The following is a 20,661-nucleotide window of genomic DNA, read 5'->3' on the forward strand; positions in this document are numbered from 1 at the left end:
TTCAAATAGTGCAGTTCATGACCTACGTTCATTGGTTCAAAAAAATGGTTCAAATGGCTCTGAGCACTATGGGACTTAACTGCTGTGGTTATCAGTCCCCTAGAACTTAGAACTACTTAAACCTAACTAACCTAAGGACAGCACACACATCCATGCCCGAGGCAGGATTCGAACCTGCGACCGTAGCAGTCCCGCGGTTCCGGACTGCGCGCCTAGAACCACTAGACCACCGCGGCCGGCGTTCATTGGTCAGATGGATAGTAAACTGTCGTGGAAAGCCCAAGTTCAGGATCTTGTTCAATGACTTAATGCTGCCATTTTTACTATTCGAACGGTATCTGAAGTGAGTGATCGTTCGACACGAAAATTAGTCTACTTTACTTATTTTCATTCGCGCATGTCATATGATATTATACTATACTCTTCGCATTCTAAAACTGTATTGTTGGCTTAGAAACGGGAGGTTCGGGCAATATGCGATGTGAGCTCATGAACCTCTTGTCGACCCCTGTTCACGGGCCTGGGTATTTTGACATTGGCCATTCCTTGCTGTCATTTCTTGTTAACAATAATAGCTTATTCCCCAGAATAAGCAGAGTTCACTCAGTTAATACTCGGAAGAAATCGAACCTGCATTTGGATCGGACTTCCTTAATTCTTGTGCAGAAAGGTGTGCAGTATACTGCTGCATCCATTTTCAATATGCTACCACTCGAATTCAAATATCTTAGCAGCAATCCAGGCGTTTTCAAATCGAAACTGAACACTTTTCTCATGGGTCACTCCTTCTATTCTGTCGAGGAGTTCCTTGAAACATTAAGCTTATTCTTGCTGTATTGTTGTTTGCGTTTACTTAAACTAATGAACTGCCTGTTTTAGATTCATAAAACATTTTATTTTTACCTGTTATTACTTTTATGTTTTAATTTCATGACTTTGGAGATTTGTTCCTCGATTTAGTCCTATGGAACTTAACATGTAAATAAATAAATAAATAAATAAAAATTAATACACAGATATAAGGATGTAGAGGCATATATCACTAGGGGTAATATAGATACAGCCTACAGGAAAATTAAAGAGACCTTTGGAGAAAGAGAACTAAATGTATGAATATCAAGATCTCATTTGGAAAACCGGTTCTAAGCAATAAAGGGAAATCAGAAAGGTGGAAGGAGTATATAGAGGGTCTATTCAAGGGCGATGCACTTGGGGGTAATATTATGGAAATCGAAACGCGGCCGTGGGGATAGACAACATTCCATTAAAACTACTGATAGCCTTGGGAGAGCCAGCCATGACAAAATTCTACCATCTGGAGAGTAAGATGTGTGACACAGGCGAAATACCCTCAGACTTCAATAAGAATATAGTAATTCCAATCCCAAAGAAAGCAGGTGTTGGCCGGCCGGAGTGGCCGTGCGGTTCTACGCACTACAGTCTGGACCCGAGCGGCCGCTACGGTCACAGGTTCGAATCCTGCCTCCGGCATGGATGTGTGTGATGTCCTTAGGTTAGTTAGGTTTAATTAGTTCTAAGTTCTAGGCGACTGATGACCTCAGAAGATAAGTCGCAAAGTGCTCAGAGCCATTTGAACCATTTTTTGAAAGCAGGTGTTGACCGGTGTGAAAATTACCAAACTATCAGTTTAATGAGCCACGGCTGCAAAATACTTACACGAATTCTGTACAGACGAATGGAAAAACTGGTAGGAGCCGATCTCGGGGAAGATTAGTTTGGATTCCGTCGAAATGTTGGAAAACGCGAGGCAATACTGACCCTACGACTTATCTTAGAAGAAAGATTAAGGAAAGGCAAACCTACTTTTCTAGCATTTGTATACTTAGAGAAAACTTTTGACAATGTTGATGGAAATACTCTCTTTCAAATTCTGATGGTGGCAGGGGTAAAATACAGGGAGCGAAAGGCTATTTACAATTTATACAGAAACCAGATGTCAGTTATAAGAGTCGAGGGACATGAAAGGGAAGCAGTGGTTGGGAAGGAAGTGAGACATGGGGTTGTAGCCTCTCCCCGTTGCTATTCAATCAGTATATTGAGCAAGCAGTAAAGGAAACAAAAGAAAAGTACGGAATAGGAGAAAAAATCTATGAAGAAGAAATAAAAACTTTGAAGTTTGCCTTTGACATTGTCATTCTGTCAGAGACAGCAAAGGACCTGGAAGAGCAGTTGAACGGAATGGAAAGTGTCTTGAAAGGAGGATATAAGATGAACATCTACAAAAACAAAACGAGGATAATGGAGTGTAGACGCATTAAATCTGGTGATGGGGAGGGAATTAGATCAGGATATGAGACACTTAAAGTAGTAGATGAGTTTTGCTATTTGGGAAGCAAAATAACTGATGATGCTCAAAGTAGAGAAGATATAAAATGTAGACTGGCAATGACAAGGAAAGCGTTTCTGAAGAAGAGAAATTTGTTAACATCGAGTATAGATTTATGTGTCAGGAAGTCCTTTCTGGAAGTATTTGTATGGAGTGTAGCCGTGGAAGTGAAACAAGGACCATAAATTGTTTAGACATGAAGAGAATAGAAGCTACACAAGAATTCTGATAGGTAGATAACGTAACTAATGAGGAGGCGCTGAAGGGAACTGGAGAGTAGAGGAATTTATGGCACAACTTGACTAGAAGAAAGGGTCGGTTGGTAGCACACGTTCTGAGGCATCAAGGGATCACCAGTTTAGTACTGGAGGGAAGCGTGGAGGGTAAAAATCGCAGAGAAAGACCCAGGGATGAACACACTAAGCCGACTCAGAAGGATATAGGTTGCAGTAGTTACTCATAAATGAAGGATAGGATAGAGTAGCATGGAGAGCTGCATCAAACCAGTCTCTCGACTGAAAACCATAACAACAACTACTACTACATACTTTTCTAGCGCTTTAATCTGTTGCAGTTGTAACACTTGATAATGCCTAAGGCCGAAATCTAGATTGTTGAATGAAACCTGTTGTACAGTCAAAAGGCTGTTATATCTTCCAACCTATATTTCTTGTTTCATAAATCACCTGTAAGAACACACAAGTTTTTTGTTGTTACATAATTAACTGCGTATTATTTCAATTAAGAACAGTTATTTTATTCAGCGTAAGGTTAGTTAAATGCTGAACATTCAGGGGTAGTGGTGTTAGAAATTTTGGAAACTACTTAGACGAATGACTGCAAGGACGCATGCAATTGCTTCCGCTTCTGTTGTCTAGAAAAGACGAACGCCTGCGGCTGCAATGGATACAAGAAGGCGATCGTCGATGTATGGACTGGAGAAAATGACGCATTTTTAGAAAATCGTACTTGAACTTGTCCTTCTACGATGATCAAGTAGCACACGCGTGAGCAGAGAAACGCCGTGAAGACTTGGGGCCAAAATGGATTCATCGCACGATACTAAGAACAAAATATGGTCTCACAATAAGCATGGCAAAAATCGTATATGTGAAGATTGGAGGCAGTACCATAGATAATCTGAAGGTTGGAACCAGTAAGATAAGGGGATGTAAATCCCGTAAGTTTCGGGTGTTTATGATGTCAAGAAATAGAAAAAGTGAAGATGACATTAATAATAAACTACGGCAGGGCAAGACAACTGAATTCGGTTCTTCGGAATAACAAAATACCAAAACGAATGAAATAGTTGATTTATCATTCAGCTGTTGAATGTATCACTACGAATGGAGCAGAAACGTGGGTAATATACAAAAGTCAGAGGAATAAATCGTTTGTACTAGACATGGCCTTTTGGAGACGACGTTGTGATAAGTCCAAGGTGGCCCGTGTACCAAATACCAACATAAGAGCGGCTATGAGTGTCGGTAAATCAACAGTAGATACCATAAAGATGAAACGTCTAAAACGGTATATACATCTATAAAGGACGGACGATAGCCGATGTCCAAAGAAAATGTGGCAATCTACCAAAGCAGAAAGAAGGAAGCATGGACGATCTAGAGGGAGCGGGAACCGATATTTTCGGGATGCGATGGATGCCAGAGGACTGTAAGAAGGAGATTAGCAGGATCGGATGAAGTGGAAAATGGGAAGCGAGGAACGGCACCAGCCAAAGAATATGAAGGTAGGTTTTAGAACTCTCGTTTAGAAAGCCCGATATAACAAAGTTAACAGGGCAATACTCGGTGACATAGGCCGAGGAATGTGCGTGCCTTCTTCGATGGACTGAACCGCTCTTTCCTACACTTTGACCGAAAATGTGCCCACCTTTCAACCCATACATGAATGTAATAGTCTGTGAGGATACGAAATGGAACGACCATATAGAAACGTAGCTAAAGCAGGAGCAGACTTCGTTTCATTGGTAGGGTATTGGTAAAATGTGAGCAGTCTGCGGAAGAGATTGCTTACAAAACTCTAGTGCAGCACAAGTATGTGGAGCTAACAAGGGATACGGAATACATACAAAGAGATTTGTTTGACTCACCGCAAAGCGTCACAAAAATACTGGAAAACGTGAACCGGTAAACACTTAAAGATAGATGCCAACCGTACTGTGAAAGTGATTTTACGAAGTTTCAAGAACCAGCATTAAGGGAGGAATCTAGGAATAAAACTCCGCTCCTGTAAGGACCACAAATACAAAATTAGACTAATTAAGGTGCGCAAAGAGACATTAAGCAATCGTTTTTCCAGAGTTCCAAGAGCAATGGAATCCTAACATGTGGTACAATGGGAAGTACCCTCTGTCATGCTCTTAGCAGTGGATTGCGGAGTACTGATGTAGATGTAGACATCTGCGATATGGTTAGTGGAACAACCTGGCCGTCTCGATCTTCTGGTAAGAACTGTCAATATTTTATGAAAAACATAGAAACAGTGCATACTGTTACGGTAATTTATACCTGTGTAGCTAGAATGCTCAAATAAAGTTGCTTTAAACCGTATTTAAAATCTAGGAGTTGAATTTTTAAGAAACTGTATTCTGAATTTTATGGAACGAAACTTTTAGGTACAGTCAATCAGTAGGCACAAAACGACTGCACGGATAAGCTTAACCGACATTTACTGGGGTAAAACTAAAATACAGTGCTGCTGGAGTACGGCATGTATTATATGAAACCTGTAAAATTTACAAGCTGCGAAACATCGTGTTACATCATGAATAAATATATTTTCCGCGAACTATTAAGAAACATGCAGAGGAAAAACATATAACCAGATGACCTAACGAAATTCTTCATTTTAGTTTTAAATCTAGACCACGATCTCATGTAGGATCGATAGCCAATATCAGGAAATAGGAAGGGCGCAACTGGATACGTAAAGCTGAAGATTGTAGTACATAGAGAGATGACATATTTTGCGCAGGGGATGCTCCACAAGTTGTCATTACTTGAGAAAATAAGCCATGACCGTATAAGTGTCCACGTCGTGTTCTGCCGACTCCACTGTAGCTCAACGTTCCTTTGTTGAACAGCGCGTCGTCAAAATAAGTATGAAATGCTAATGTCTTTGCAATACATAATGTCGACTATTGTGTTAAAGTTCGTACCTATTTTGCCATTTTATAAAAGAGAAACTTTAAGGGCTTCTGCTTCTATAGTCTCAGTATCAAATGTTCACTAATTTCAATTTACTTCCTACCTCAGTTCAGCATTTAACACAAATTATATATCAATGTCATTTCAGAGATATTACGTCGGTTCCACACTAACGGAATAACACGTAATTGTCATCTAAAATCACTTTTATTAATAATCCTTTTCCTTATGACATAAATGTTAATGAATGATCACTATCTAGGAGGAAAGAGGGATTGATCCTAATCATGAGATAATAGCTTTTAATTAGCCCGCAAACGTTAATTAAATAAAAAGTCACGTTCGAGGATGATATGCGAACAACTTTCGTTACACGTATCTGTCAAAACTAATCCTGTCACCCACAATTCAAATTAACACTGACGTTAACCCATTTTGTCGGAACATCTAATCATAACTATTATGTGAAAGTTTATTCTAGTCCCCGAATTAATTCCTTTCAGATACGCGCACGACCGAACAGCAGAACGGTACACAAACGACTTGTTTTAACAACCGAACAACGCAATGACGTTACATTACGACAATGTCCGCCCAATGAACATCTCTTTGACTTTATCTTCTCTACTCTGCTTAATTAATTATTCCTAATTACAATTTATTCAGCTATTTTACGAAAACATCTAACAAAAAAAATAAAATAAATTTGTCCCAACATAAAAGATCCGTTATAAATGGTTCAAATGGCTCTGAGCACTATGGGACTTAACATCTGTGGTCATCAGTCCCCTAGAACGTAGACTTACTTAAACCTAACTAACCTAACGACATCACACACATCCATGCCCGAGGCAGGATTCGAACCTGCGACAGTAGGAGTCGCGCGGTTGCGGACTGAGCGCCTAGAACCGTGAGACTACCGCGGCCGGCAGATCCGTTATAACCGCCAAGAAGCAGCAATATGACCTTTTATTCGACAACTCGTTTTGACAGTATTATCAGCTTCCAGTCCATGTAATTAACTCATACTGGCTTACAAGGTCGAGGTTTGTAATGACAACGACTCGCCTTCGCAAGCCACTAAGATCTAATTACGTTCCAACGATCAGAGTTAAGAATAATTTAGTGACCTCTCACCGATTTCCTACATACAGTGATATGCAATATGATTTGTCTGTGTCTTCTAAGGGCAGTGGAAGATGTGCTAGACGTGTAAACAAGCAGTTATTATTACTATATCCATCTTGATGATGATCGGGTGACACATGTTACTTATCTTTATGTAGAATTGATGACACTATCAGCTTACTTATAGATCTTATTTCATGTGTAATCTATTTTGGTGTTACTTTGCACCCACTGCATCAGCTTCAGGCACCTCTGTGATAGTAGATGTTCATGTGGACACTGGCATCTAATCTAGTTGATGTGTTGCCGTCTTTCATACTTAAGGGGGGAAGAAGATCCAGCATAGCGAACATCGATTTTTATTAACCTCTGTGGGTTGCACAGTATGTCCCACTGAAACTTCACTAATTTCAAGGACCCAGGAGAGAAAAACCACAGTAGATACGACAATGAAAAAATGCACCACATTGCAGAGCATCTCAAAGACTATATTCCCGCATCAGAAGTGCCAAGTAACGTCGCCAGAGTGCAGCATGGTCGCATGAAGTAAAAATGGCGACTCCACAGCAGTGTGTGCAAGCAGTAGTGTGGTTTGCAGAAACAAAATCGCCGATTACTGTGCAGAGAAATTACCGTCGTGTGTACATATACCCTACCGCGAATCGTTTCAGTGATACAACACATTTTACACTACTGGCCGTCAAAATTGTTACACCACGAAGATGACGTGCTACAGACGCGAAATTTAACCGACAGGAAGAATATGCTGTGGTATGCAAATGATTAGCTTTTCAAAGCATCCACACAAGGTTGGCGCCGGTGCCGACACCTACAACGTGCTGACATGAGAAAAGTTTGGAACCGGTTTCTCATACAAAAAACAGCAGTTGACCGGCGTTGCCTGGTGAAACGTTGTTGTGATGCCTCGTGTAAGGAGGCGAAATGAGTTCCATCACGTTTCCGACTTTGATAGAGGTCGGATTGTAACCTATCGCGATTGCGGTTTATCGCATCGCGACATTGCTGCTCGCCTTGTTCGAGCTCCAATGACTGTTAGCAGAATATGGAATCGGTGGGTTCAGGAGGGTAATACGGAACGCCGTGGTGGATCCCAACGGCCTTGTATCACTGGCTGTCGAGATGACAGACATCTCACCCTCATGGCTGTAACGGATCGTGCAGCCACATCTAAAAAAAAAAAAAAAAAAAGGTTCAAATGGCTCTGAGCACTATTGGATTTAACATCTTAGGTCATCAGTCCCCTAGAACTTAGAACTACTTAAACCTAACTAACCTAAGGACATCACACACTTCCATGCCCGCGGCAGAATTCGAACCTGCGACCTTAGCAATCCCGCGGTTTCGGACTGTAGCGCCTAGAACCGCAAGACCACCGCGGCCGGCAGCCACATCCTGATCCCTGAGTCAACAGATAAGGGACGTTTGCAAGACAACAACCATCTGCACGAACAGTTCGACGACGCTTGTAGCAGCATGGACTATCAGCTCGGGGACCATGGTTGCGGTTACCCTCGACGCTGCATCACAGACAAGAGCGCCTGCGATGGTGTACTCAACGACGAACCTGGGTGCACGAATGGCAAAACCTCATTTTTTTTTTATGAATCCAGGTTCTGTTTACAGCATCATGATGGTCGCATCCGAGTTTGGCGACATCGCGGTGAGCGCACATTGGAAGCGTGTATTCGTCATCGTCATACTGGAGTAACACCTGACGTGATAGTATGGGGTGCCATTGGTTACTCGTCTCGGTCACCTCTTGTTCACATTGACGGCACTTGGAACAGTCACCGTTACATTTCAGATGTGTTACGACCCGTGGCTCTACCCTTCATTCGATCCCTGCGAAACACTACAGTTCAGCAGGATAATGCACGACCGCATGTTGCAGGTCCTGTACGGGCCTTTCTGGGTACAGAAAATGTTCGACTGCTGCCCTGGCCAGCACATTCCCCAGATCTCTCACCAACTGAAAACGTCTGGTCAATGGTGGCCGAGCAACTGGCTCGTCACAATATGTCAGTCACTACTCTTGATGAACTGTGGTATCGTGTTCAAGTTGCATGGGCAGCTGTACTTGTACACGCCATCCAATCTCTGTTTTGACTCAATTCCCAGGCGTATCACGGCCGTTATTACGGCCAAAGGTGGTTGTTCTGGGCTCTCAGGATCTATGCACCCAAATTGCGTGAAAATGTAATCACATGTCAGTTCTTGTATAACATACTTGTCCTATGAATACCGGTTCATCATCGTCATTTCTTATTGGACGCTGTTGCCCGCAGAGGCACTACGGTAAGCAACACAAAGCAAGATTGAACGTGTGCAGTGCAGTGAACGGTTAGATATTCGAACATTTATTGTGAACTGTACTATAGGTGTTATGCGCCATGTATGATAATGCTTATTGGTGAATGTACTAAAAATATGTAGTATTCAATTGATACTTTGTAAAACGCATGTTTTAATATTTACAAACTGATTTACATGTGTACGTGAGTAAATGTGACAATGTGTTGAATAATACATAAAACAATAAAATGAAAAATATATTGAGAAATACTTAAAATAAATAGCAATGTACATAAAGTGTTTTATCACGGAAAACATTCTTAATATAGGATATTTCCGTATAAGGTTTTTTGCTTCAAATGATCGTTCATGCCATAACCCTGAATACTGGCCATTACTCTTGGGACAACCAGCATAAAAGTTAATTGACCCACTTGTGGCAGAAAAAATCTTTTTGTTAGTTCGTATTCCGCTTCAAGACATAGGTCCCTCTCATAACTTAAAATCCCTGTGATATCTGTGATGCAGGCAAGAACTGTCAGGATAAAGCTGCGAAAAGGTACATACCTACAGCTCTAGAATTAAGGCGGGAAGATACGGCTGCAATAGTACCAACTAAAATTGTTCGAGGTGAATAACTGCTATCGAGTGCTAAGCTGTCTACGAAAAGAGGTTGGTGGTGGACATATGTTAACAGCCCAGTCATGGTCAGTTTTATACTTCGACGTTCGTCACGAAACACTTAACTGTCTCTTGCACGGCTGTAACGTATAGACTGTGTGTGCGTTTCCTGTGATACACTGCGCGCTGAACACGACTCACGGTTTTAATATGCGCGGGCTTTCCATTGTGTAAAGTGTTAGTCACTGACTTTTTCAAAGCTATCCACCACTTTAGAGCATCATGCTCTGCTTGTCTACTCTGTTTTTAAAGCATACGAATACAGTGTGACAAGTGCGGATATATTTCTTGCATTTAGACTTAGTTCGACCAGATTGAATATTCTACTACCCAATTTACACGGAGGACATTTTAGCCCAGATTTCTGATTATTGCTCCAGTGTTGTTAACGAATACTAGCATTTGTCCTCGGTTTCGCTGAGCCTTGCTGCTGCATTTTATCCCGATCTTGAAGAGTTCTGGTGCTAGAAGAAGTTTAAAACTTTTCATCATCAGTATTTGCCTGTAGTTGAAGCTACGGTAGGATTAACTTCATGTTTGCCTTACCGAAGACTATGGGATAACGTCTTCCAGTAAATTCGAAATTCCACGCTGGGCTATGCGACGTTACGAATGGTGCATCGTCCGTCAGGTATGAACATCACGACACAGATAAACAGTTAACGCATTACAGTGAGGAAACAGTAACTTACTCTTTCAGTGAGTCCCTTCGATACCCCTGTAAATGGATCACCAGTGCTGGGTTCTAGTTAACAAGTAGGTAACATTTAAGAATTTCGAAGCAAAAATTGTGATCTACATACTAAAAACTTATTATCTCTGTGTATAGCAAGTATTCTCTCTCTCTCTCTCTCTCTCTCTCTCTCTCTCTCTCTCTCTCCCTCCCTCCCCCATTTTCTTCAACCGGCTTCCTCATTCTGAATGTTTCTGCTATTTCAGTATGTTTATTAACTTCATTAGGTCCTCTGTTGAATATGCTGCATCACTTCTGATTCTGATGTCCTCCTTCCATCCTTCCACTGCTTCTGCCTGTCGTGCAGATGAGTATATCACTTACGGCATATTTCAAGACACAAAGGAATTTAAGACATTATCAACGGGGCCAGTTGAAAATTTGTGTCGGACCAGGATACGAAACCGCGTCTTCTGGAAAGTCCGAATCCCTGTCCCGCACAAATTTTCAACCTGTCCCATTGATCTAAATCAATGATCACTGGCAGGTACTGTCTTTAATTCGTTCAAATGGCTCTGAGCACTATGGGACTTAACTGCTGAGGTTATCAGTCCCCTAGAACTTAGTACTACTTAAACCTATCTAACCTAAGGACATCACACGCATCCATGCCCGAGGCAGGATTCGAACCTGCGACCGTAGCGGTCGCGCGGTTCCACACTGTAGCGCCTAGAACCGCTCGGCCACTCCGGCCGGCTGTCTTTAATTCCTTTGTGTCTTGATTCGTCGTGGCTGCAGGATCAGAATTATGTCTGCGCTTACGAACACGTCTGAAGGAATAAACACCAAATATAAACGTGACACATTTATTTTTTATATCACAGTTAAGGAGTATGAATAATGTGAATTATTATCTCATGTGAAAGCAACATTTTTCGAATATTCGGTTTCTGGCATTAAAACTCACGTCCAAGAAGCAGGCAGATGGTTTTGGATGGAAGATTTGCTCCATTCATACAATTCCGGAGCAATATAGCAGCTCCGTTCTAATTTATGGTACTACAGCCGGGATCGTGCGGAATTGTTCGAATGCTGCGCAGTGGATCATTGACTCGAGACTCGAGACTCTGTTCGTACTGACTCTATATCCTGCACCACTTGCTCGCTTTAGAAGCATCTCACGTTTTGTGTGAAACTTCAAAGAAACATTAGTATGAAGCAATGAAGACTAATATGTCTGAATTAAATAATCATCTTCCATCATAGATCACAGCTACTACAGCAATGAACATAGTAGGATCACAATTTGGTTCTTCTTATCGAACTGGAGATGATGTTGCGTAGATCTGAGCACATATAAAGTTATTGTTAAGTCCTTTAATTCTATGTATTAGATCTGATAAGCTGTAATTTTTTGTGACAGCTAGTCCTTGCCTGTGACGGACTGACAGACGACACAATAATAGTGGAATAAATTTATTTTATTTTAACACACGTCACATTGGAACTAGTCGCTGAAATTCTCTTATTATATCGCCATTCTATCGATGGTATTTGTTTCTTCTACACAAGAATGCTTTGATATTTTGTTGGGTTTGCTAATCGGTAACTTCAGATTAATAGTAAAACTTTATTCTGCACACAGCACGAGCGAAAAATGCTTTGGCGAATCTAAACAGAACTGTTACACATACTAATAATCACATAATCCGTAGATCATTTACGTGTCTCATTTCAGAATGAAAACAGTCTTGGTTGCGAAATTATTTAATATCAATGACGCGTTTCGCCCTTTTGGGGCATCATCAGATGGTGAAAAAGTCGCCAGATATGTAACCCATCCGTCATAAAGGCATATAAAATGGAAAATGGACGCAAAAGTAACTCGATGTGTAATCCATACGTCATTTGCATGTCTTGATCGTAGTTACGGATCAGTTTAGAGGCTAATAATATACGACTTATTTGCGGGTGTGGCTATACTCTGGTAAATTTACGAGTTCCTAAATAACATCCAGTCTCTAATTTAAGAAGAATGAACTTCTTAGTGTTTGATACTACTCATGTAATAAGTAAAACCATTAATAATTATTTTTTCTGCAACGCGTACTATCAGATTTGAATAAATATTTCCCTACGGAACAATGAAACCTTATTTGTTAAGAGTTCTGACGTGGGAATGTACAGGGTGGACCTTAAGTCAGTTTCCAAAAATGCGTTCGTTTGCAATAACACTAAACAAATGAAAATACAAATTTATTATAAACACAAATATATATGTCGAATTCAATGAATATACCATTTCATAAATTACTGTAATTCCCCGGAACTTGCAGTGAGAATAATTGTACATGTGATCGGTGTGTTTAGCCTATATCTGAAATATCGTTATACATAAAAACGGAAACATTCTGAGTAAAACAGCAGCTGTACAAGATGATTTTATACGTGGCTCTCCTGCCCTATTTTGCGAGACTTTTACCGAAGGACCCTAATATTATTTGAAGAATTTGGATGAATAGTTCTGAAAAAACCGCTGTAAATCTTACAGGTCGGTGGCATATCACTCAAAGGGTAAAAAAACGTAAAACCATATTTCAAAGTCCAATTAATATTATAAACGGTGTGGTGTATTAGGTGGGTTGCCGTTCAATTTAAAGCCATACTGGCTGTTACTCTACCGAGACTGTTCGCCAAAATGTACCAACGTTGGTCAGAGAGAGCTGTGATGATAGTGTACCTCCAAACACTTGGCAAGATTAAATAAATCAAGCAAATTAACAAAAAATTATGATTTATAGCGGTCCCTGAAAACCTGTGTTTAAAGCATTAATGTTCGTGCATAGCTCTCGCAAATCACGATATACTCGTATCTAGAATTCCGGAAAGCATTTGACAAGGCGCTCCACTACAGACTATTAACAAAGGTACGAGCATATCGAATAAGTTCATGTGAATTGATGGAAGACTTCTTAAGTAATATAACTCAGTATGTTGTCCCTGACGGCGAATTTTCTTCAGAGACGAGGGTATCGTCAGGAGTGCCCTGGGGAAGCATGATGGAAACACTGTTGTTCTCTATATACATAAATGATTTGGCGGACAGGTTGGACAGCGATCTGCGGTTGTTTGCTAATGATGCTGTGGCGTACGGTAAGGGGTCGTTTGAGTGACTGTAGGAGGATACAAGATGACTTAAGCATATTTCTAGTTGGTGTGATGAACGGCAACTAGTTTTAAATGTGGAAAAATGTAAGTTAATGCGGATGAAGAGGTAGAACAAACCTGTAATCTTCGGTTACAGTATTACTAGTCGTTTAAATATCTGGGTTAACGTTGCAAAGCGATATGAAACGGAACGGTCGTGCGAGAGCTGTGGTAGGGAAGGCGAATGGTCGGTTTATTGGGAGAACTTTAGGAAGAGTGATTCACCTGTAAGGGAGATCGAATATGGGACGCTGGTGCGACTTATTCTCGAGCAATGCTCGAGTGTTTGGGATCCATACCAGGTCGGATTGAAGGAAGGCATCGAAGTAATTCAGAGACGGCCTGCTAGATTTGTTGCCGGTAGGTTCGAACAACACGCGAGAGTTACAGGGACACTTCGGGAACTAAAATGGGGATCCTTGGAGAGAAGTCGACTGTCTTTTCGAGAAACACTATTGAGAAAATTTGGAGAACCGACATTTGGAGTTGACAGTCCAACGATTTTACTGCCGCCAACATACATGGCGCTTAACGACCATGAAGATAAGATTCGAGAAATTATGGATTATACGAAGGCATACAGACGGTCGTTTTTCCCTCACTCTACTTTAGAGTGAAGCGGGAAAGGAAATGACTAGCAATGGCAAGAAGTTGACTTGCAGAGTATCTATGTAGATGTAGAATGTAGAGGGGAAACTTCAATCTCGTTCCCACGATCTGGTTAAGTTGGTTGATCTCGGGTGTCAGTGTGGGTCAGTATGTGCAGCTATACAACCACAGTTGCTTTTGATGTGCCATTGATAATTCTCATCGTGTTGTTCAACTGTGCGTCGAGCGTTTATTTGTGTGCACTATTGAGTCGTACAGGAGTACGATATTCCGCAGCAGACATGTCCATGGTGCACAGAGCTTCAGCAGCGGAGCTCCACGCTGTTCGGCACAGGTTATGTAGAATGCTGTTGCTATTTCGTGTCGTCGCAGCGTTGTTTTCCAGATGCTTCCTGATGGAGAGCGTCCGCTCCAATGTAGCCACTAGCCATTAAGTGTGAATGAGACTCCTTGCCAGTAAAAAGAGCTAGCGGATATAATAGTATACAAATTAGATAGACAGGAGCCAGGCAGAATGCAGAGTTGTTGTCACTCAATTCAGTTTTCTGTTGTAGCAATAAATCATCATTTTGGTACCTCTTCCATCAAATATACAAGGGTTGGAACTTCAATAGTGGAAACTATTTATTTACAGCTCGTACAAAACGTGTTTCAAAGTTTTACTGCCCTTCAAAGTAGTCACCAGCATTGTGTATCACCCGTTGGCAGCGATTTGAAAGTCGTAGTATATTCTTAGCGGTGCCATTTGTGTTGGCCGGCCGTGGTGGCCGAGCGGTTCTAAGCGCTACAGTCTGGCCCCGCGCGACCGCTACGGACGCAGGTTCGAATCCTGCCTCGGGCATGGATGTGTGTGGTGTCCTTAGGTTAGTTAGGTTTAAGTAGTTCTAAGTTCTAGGGGACTGATGACCTAAGATGTTAAGTCCCATAGTGCTCAGAGCCATTTTTTTAACTCATGAGGGTTAAGTCAGGGGAGTGCAGTAGGTGGTGTAGCACTTAGCAGCCCCATCAGTCACACAAATCAGTAACAGCTTGCTCTGTAAGTGCTTGAACATTGTCCTCCAAAATGATGGTCAGGTCCTGCAGGAAGTGTGATCACTTCTGACTCTAAGCTGGTCGTAGGCTGTGTTCCAAAAATGAACAGCATAGGGAAGCAAGTGGTGACACTTTCTGCAGGAGCTGAACATCATTTTACAGGACAGTGTGTGATTTGTTTGACTGATGGGGCTGCCAAGTGCTATACCGCCTGCTGCACTCACCTGAAATAAGCCCTCGTGAGTTCAACTCGATTTCTAAACTGAAGAAAACACTTCACGGCAAACGCTTCAGAACTGCTACAAATTCGTCGGCAACAGACCGCGCATCTCGAACTGTCAACACAATTGACACTGCTAACAGCATCCTTCGACTTCCACATCCCTGTCAACGGGTTATCCACAATGCTGGCGATTACTTTTAAGGTCAATAAAACTTTGAAACACGTATCTATTTTGTACGAGCTGTAAATAAATAGTTGCCACTATTGAAGATCCAACCTTCGTAAATATAATATTCCTCTTTACTTAAACAAATGAAACGGTTAAGCCAAGATAGATACGAAGCCCACACCTGCTACAGTAGTACAAGTTTATATGCCAACTAGCTCTGCAGATGATGAAGAAATTGAAGAAATGTACGATGAAATAAATGAAATTATTCAGATAGTGAAGGGAGACGAAAATTTAATAGTAATGGGTGACTGGAATTCGGCAGTAGGAAAAGGGAGAGAAGGAAACATAGTAGGTGAATATGGATTGGGGCTAAGAAATGAAAGAGGAAGCCGCCTAGTAGAATTTTGCACAGAGCACAACTTAATCATAGCTAACACTTGGTTTAAGAATCATGAAAGAAGGTTGTATACGTGGAAGAACCCTGGAGATACTAAAAGGTATCAGATAGATTATATAATGGTAAGACAGAGATTTAGGAACCAGGTTTTAAGTTGTAAGACATTTCCAGGGGCAGATGTGGACTCGAACCACAATCTATTGGTTATGACCTGTAGATTAAAACTAAAGAAATTGCAAAAATGTGGGAAATTAAGGAGATGGGACCTGGATAAACTGAAAGAACCAGAGGTTGTACAGAGTTTCAGAGAGAGCATAAGGGAACAATTGACAGGAATAGGGGAAAGAAATACAGTAGAAGAAGAATGGGTAGCTCTGAGGGATGTAGTAGTGAAGGCAGCAGAGGATAAAGTAGGTACAAAGACGAGGGCTGCTAGAAATCCTTGGGTAACAGAAGAAATATTGAATTTAATTGATGAAAGGAGAAAATATAAAAATGCAGTAAATGAAGCAGGCAAAAAGGAATACAAACGTCTCAAAAATGAGATCGACAGGAAGTGCAAAATGGCTAAACAGGGATGGCTAGAGGACAAATGTAAGGATGTAGAAGCTTATCTCACTAGGGGTAAGATAGATACAACCTACAGGAAAATTATAGAGACCTTTGGAGAGAAGAGAACCACGTGTATGAATATCAAGAGCTCAGATGGCAGCCCAGTTCTTTAGCAAAGAAGGGAAGGCAGAAAGGTGGAAGGAGTATACAGAAGGTTTATACAAGGGCGATGTACTTGAGGACAATATTATGGAAATAGAAGAGGATGTAGATGAAGACGAAATGGGAGATACGATACTGCGTGAAGAGTTTGACAGAGCACTGAAAGACCTGAGTCGAAACAAGGGCCCCGGAGTAGACAACATTCCATTAGAACTACTGACGGCCTTGGGAGAGCCAGTCATGACAAAACTCTACCAGCTGGTGAGCAAGATGTATGAGACAGGCGAAATACCCTCAGACTTCAAGAAGAATATAATAATTCCAATCCCAAAGAAAGCAGGTGCTGACAGATGTGAAAATTACCGAACTATCAGTTTCATAAGCCACGGCTGCAAAATACTAACGCGAATTCTTTACAGACGAATGGAAAAACTGGTAGATGCAGACCTCGGGGAGGATCAGTTTGGATTCCGTCGAAATGTTGGAACACGTGAGGCAATACTGACCTTACGACTTATCTTAGAAGAAAGATTAAGAAAAGGCAAACCTACATTTCTAGCATTTGTAGACTTAGAGAAAGCTTTTGACAATGTTGACTGGAATACTCTTTTTCAAATTCTAAAGGTGGCAGGGGTAAAATACAGGGAGCGAAACGCTATTTATAATTTGTACAGAAACCAGATGGCAGTAATAAGAGTCGAGGGGCATGAAAGGGAAGCAGTGGTTGGGAAAGGAGTGAGACAGGGTTGTAGCCTCTCCCCGATGTTATTCAATCTGTATATTGAGCAAGCAGTAAAGGAAACAAAAGAAAAATTTGGAGTAGGTATTAAAATTCATGGAGACGAAGTAAAAACTTTGAGGTTCGCCGATGACATTGTAATTCTGTCAGAGACGGCAAAGGACTTGGAAGAGCAGTTGAACGGAATGGACAGTGTCTTGAAAGGAGGATATAAGATGAACATTAACAAAAGCAAAACGAGGATAATGGAATGTAGTCAAATTAAATCGGGTGATGCTGAGGGAATTAGATTAGGAAATGAGACACTTAAAGTAGTAAAGGAGTTTTGCTATTTAGGAAGTAAAATAACTGATGATGGTCGAAGTAGAGACGATATAAAATGTAGACTGGCAATGGCAAGGAAAGCGTTTCTGAAGAAGAGAAATTTGTTAACATCGAATATAGATTTATGTATTAGGAAGTCGTTTCTGAAAGTATTTGTTTGGAGTGTAGGCATGTATGGAAGTGAAACATGGACGATAACTAGTTGGACAAGAAGAGAATAGAAGCTTTCGAAATGTGGTGCTACAGAAGAATACTGAAGATAAGGTGGATAGATCACGTAACTAATGAGGAGGTATTGAATAGGATTGGGGAGAAGAGAAGTTTGTGGCACAACTTGACTAGAAGAAGGGATCGGTTGGTAGGACATGTTTTGAGGCATCAAGGGATCACAAATTTAGCATTGGAGGGCAGCGTGGAGGGTAAAAATCGTAGAGGGAGACCGAGAGATGAGTACACTAAACAGATTCAGAAGGATGTAGGTTGCAGTAGGTACTGGGAGATGAAGCAGCTTGCACAGGATAGAGTAGCATGGAGAGCTGCATCAAACCAGTCTCAGGACTGAAGACAACAACAACAAGCTCCTGCTCAGTCGAATAATCATTTTCCTTCTCTCCACATTAAATTTCTTCGTCCACATTAACCAACCTTTTTAAAAGCATTTAAGAACCTGAGGACAAAATTCGATTCAAAAACTGTTGATCGTTCCAAGAGAGCGAATGACGATCGTAGCAGACGAAATCGGGCAGCTAGAACCGTATCCCGGAGTCGATATTAAGGTGTTTGCACGACCAACCGGAAGCGCTATTTGGAATTACTATACTGTTGTCGCGTTCGGTCCGTTTGTCCATTCACGGGCCGTGGCTTGCTGCGTGAAGATTTCGCTGCTACTGCTGCAGTCAGATTTGGCGCCTAGCGGCAGGCACGCACGCGTGCGTGTCCTTCGCACGTGGCGCACAGTCGGGGCGGCTGCGTGGCGTGGCGCGGTCTGGCTCTTTGTCCCACCCCAGCCGTCAGCCGACTACGGCCTGCGCACGCTTCTTGCAAGCTCTCGTTACCGCCGCGAGCACCAAGTGTACTCGCACTCCACTGCTGGTCCCGTGGGTAACGGTGTCCGAAAAAATTTGTACATCGAGGGAGAAAACCTAAACATACCCTTTTGACAAAAATGAGTTCGTCAGTTTCGCGACGTGTTATGCCACAAGAACTATTTTATAGGAGATACAAAAAACTTCGTATTTCAGAGCATTCTAGTAGTGTATGATGGAACGTACTTAATAATAGGTCTGTACTTCAGTTTCCAGGGAGGAGCGGACCACCTTTCTTCTCCTCCTCCCCCCCCCCCCCCCCCCCCAACCTCATCCTACCATGCCCGTGGTTGTAACACTTTGTAACACTTACGTCTCTTTCGAATCTACGGTAACAAATTTAATAGCCCGCATCTGATTTGCTTTGATGCCATCCTACAATCCGACCTGGTACGAAAGCCAAAAGACTCCAGCACTACTCAAGAATAGGTCACACCATCTTCCTGTATGCAGACTCCTTTACATGTGAATCACTCTTTCCTAATATTCCCCCATTTGCCTTCCGTACCACAGTTCTCAAAAGCTTGTTCCATTTCTTATCGCTTTGCAACGTTATCCCAGATATGTAAACGATTTGACTGTTACATTTTTCCACATTTAGAACTAGCTGCCATTCATCACACCAACTAGAACTTTTGCCTGAGTCATCTTGTATCCTCCGAAAGTCATTTAATGACGACACTACAGCGTCATCAGCAAACACCCGCAGATTGCTGTCGACCGTGGCTGCCATATCATTTATGTATAAGAGAACGACAGCGGTTCTGTACACTTCCCTAGGGCACCCCTGACGATATCCTCGCCTCTAATGAAAATTCTCCGTCGAGGACTTACTGGATTCTACAAATTAAGAAGTCTTCGATCACTCACATATCTGTGAACTTACTCGATACGCTCGTACCTTAGTTAACAGCCTGCAGTTGGCCACAGTGTCAAATGCTTTCCGGAAATCTAGAAATATGGAATCTGCCCGTTGCCCCTCATCCGTAGTTGGCAGTATACAATGCGAGAAAAAGGGGAAGCTGGGTTTCGCACGAGCAACGCTTCCTAAAACCATGGACATAAGTTTCTCAATTTCAAGAAAGTTTAGTGTATTCGAACTGAGAATATGTTCAAAAATTCTGCAACAAACCGAAGTCAGGGATATTGGTCTGTACATTTGCGGGTCCGTTCTTTTATCCTTCTCACATACTGGAGTGAGCTGGGCTTTTCTCCAGTCGCTTGGGACTATGTGCTGGGCGAGAGGTTCACGATAAATTCAAACCAGATGAGAGGCCAATGCCGTAGAGCACTTTTTTACCAGTCACACAGAACATGTACAACGTTTAACAGAATACGCACCAATTATGGCAGAAGCATGGACTCTCTTCATAGATCGGTTGGATTCCATGCAGACCTGGTGATTTATTTGTTTTTAAATCTTTCAGTTTTTTCTCTACGTTAGGGATCATTATTACTATGTCGTCCATCCGGGAGTCTGTCCGATGATCAAATGGCTGTACGTTTGTACGATTGTCCAGTGTGAACGATTCCTTGGACGTTAAATTTGTAAATTCGAATTTCGTTATCTTCAACTGCCACACCATATTGGCCAATAAGGGATCGAATGGAAGCCTTAGACCAGGTAACTGCCAGAACTTTTCATGAATAAGAAAGAAGCCTCCTGCATTAGACCAGTCACACAGAACATGTACAACGTTTAACAGAATACGCACCAATTATGGCAGAAGCATGGACTCTCTTCACAGATCTATTTCCAAAACGCGATACTTAAGAAGCCACTCAAACCGAACGTCACATAATTACAGAACGGAACTGTCGACGTTTTCCTGGTGGCGACGAACTACGCA

The 20,661-nt window shown here is 41.8% G+C and overlaps 1 long non-coding RNA gene across 1 annotated transcript in view; it reads right to left on the reverse strand.

The window, feature by feature from the left end:
- LOC126355164 (uncharacterized) overlaps positions 1-20,661 on the reverse strand; it is a 108,442-nt gene that overhangs the window by 65,434 nt on the left and 22,347 nt on the right. The window lies entirely within an intron of this gene.

Source organism: Schistocerca gregaria, chromosome 3 (assembly GCF_023897955.1).
Source record: "Schistocerca gregaria isolate iqSchGreg1 chromosome 3, iqSchGreg1.2, whole genome shotgun sequence".
Classification (NCBI taxonomy): Eukaryota; Metazoa; Arthropoda; class Insecta; order Orthoptera; family Acrididae; genus Schistocerca; species Schistocerca gregaria.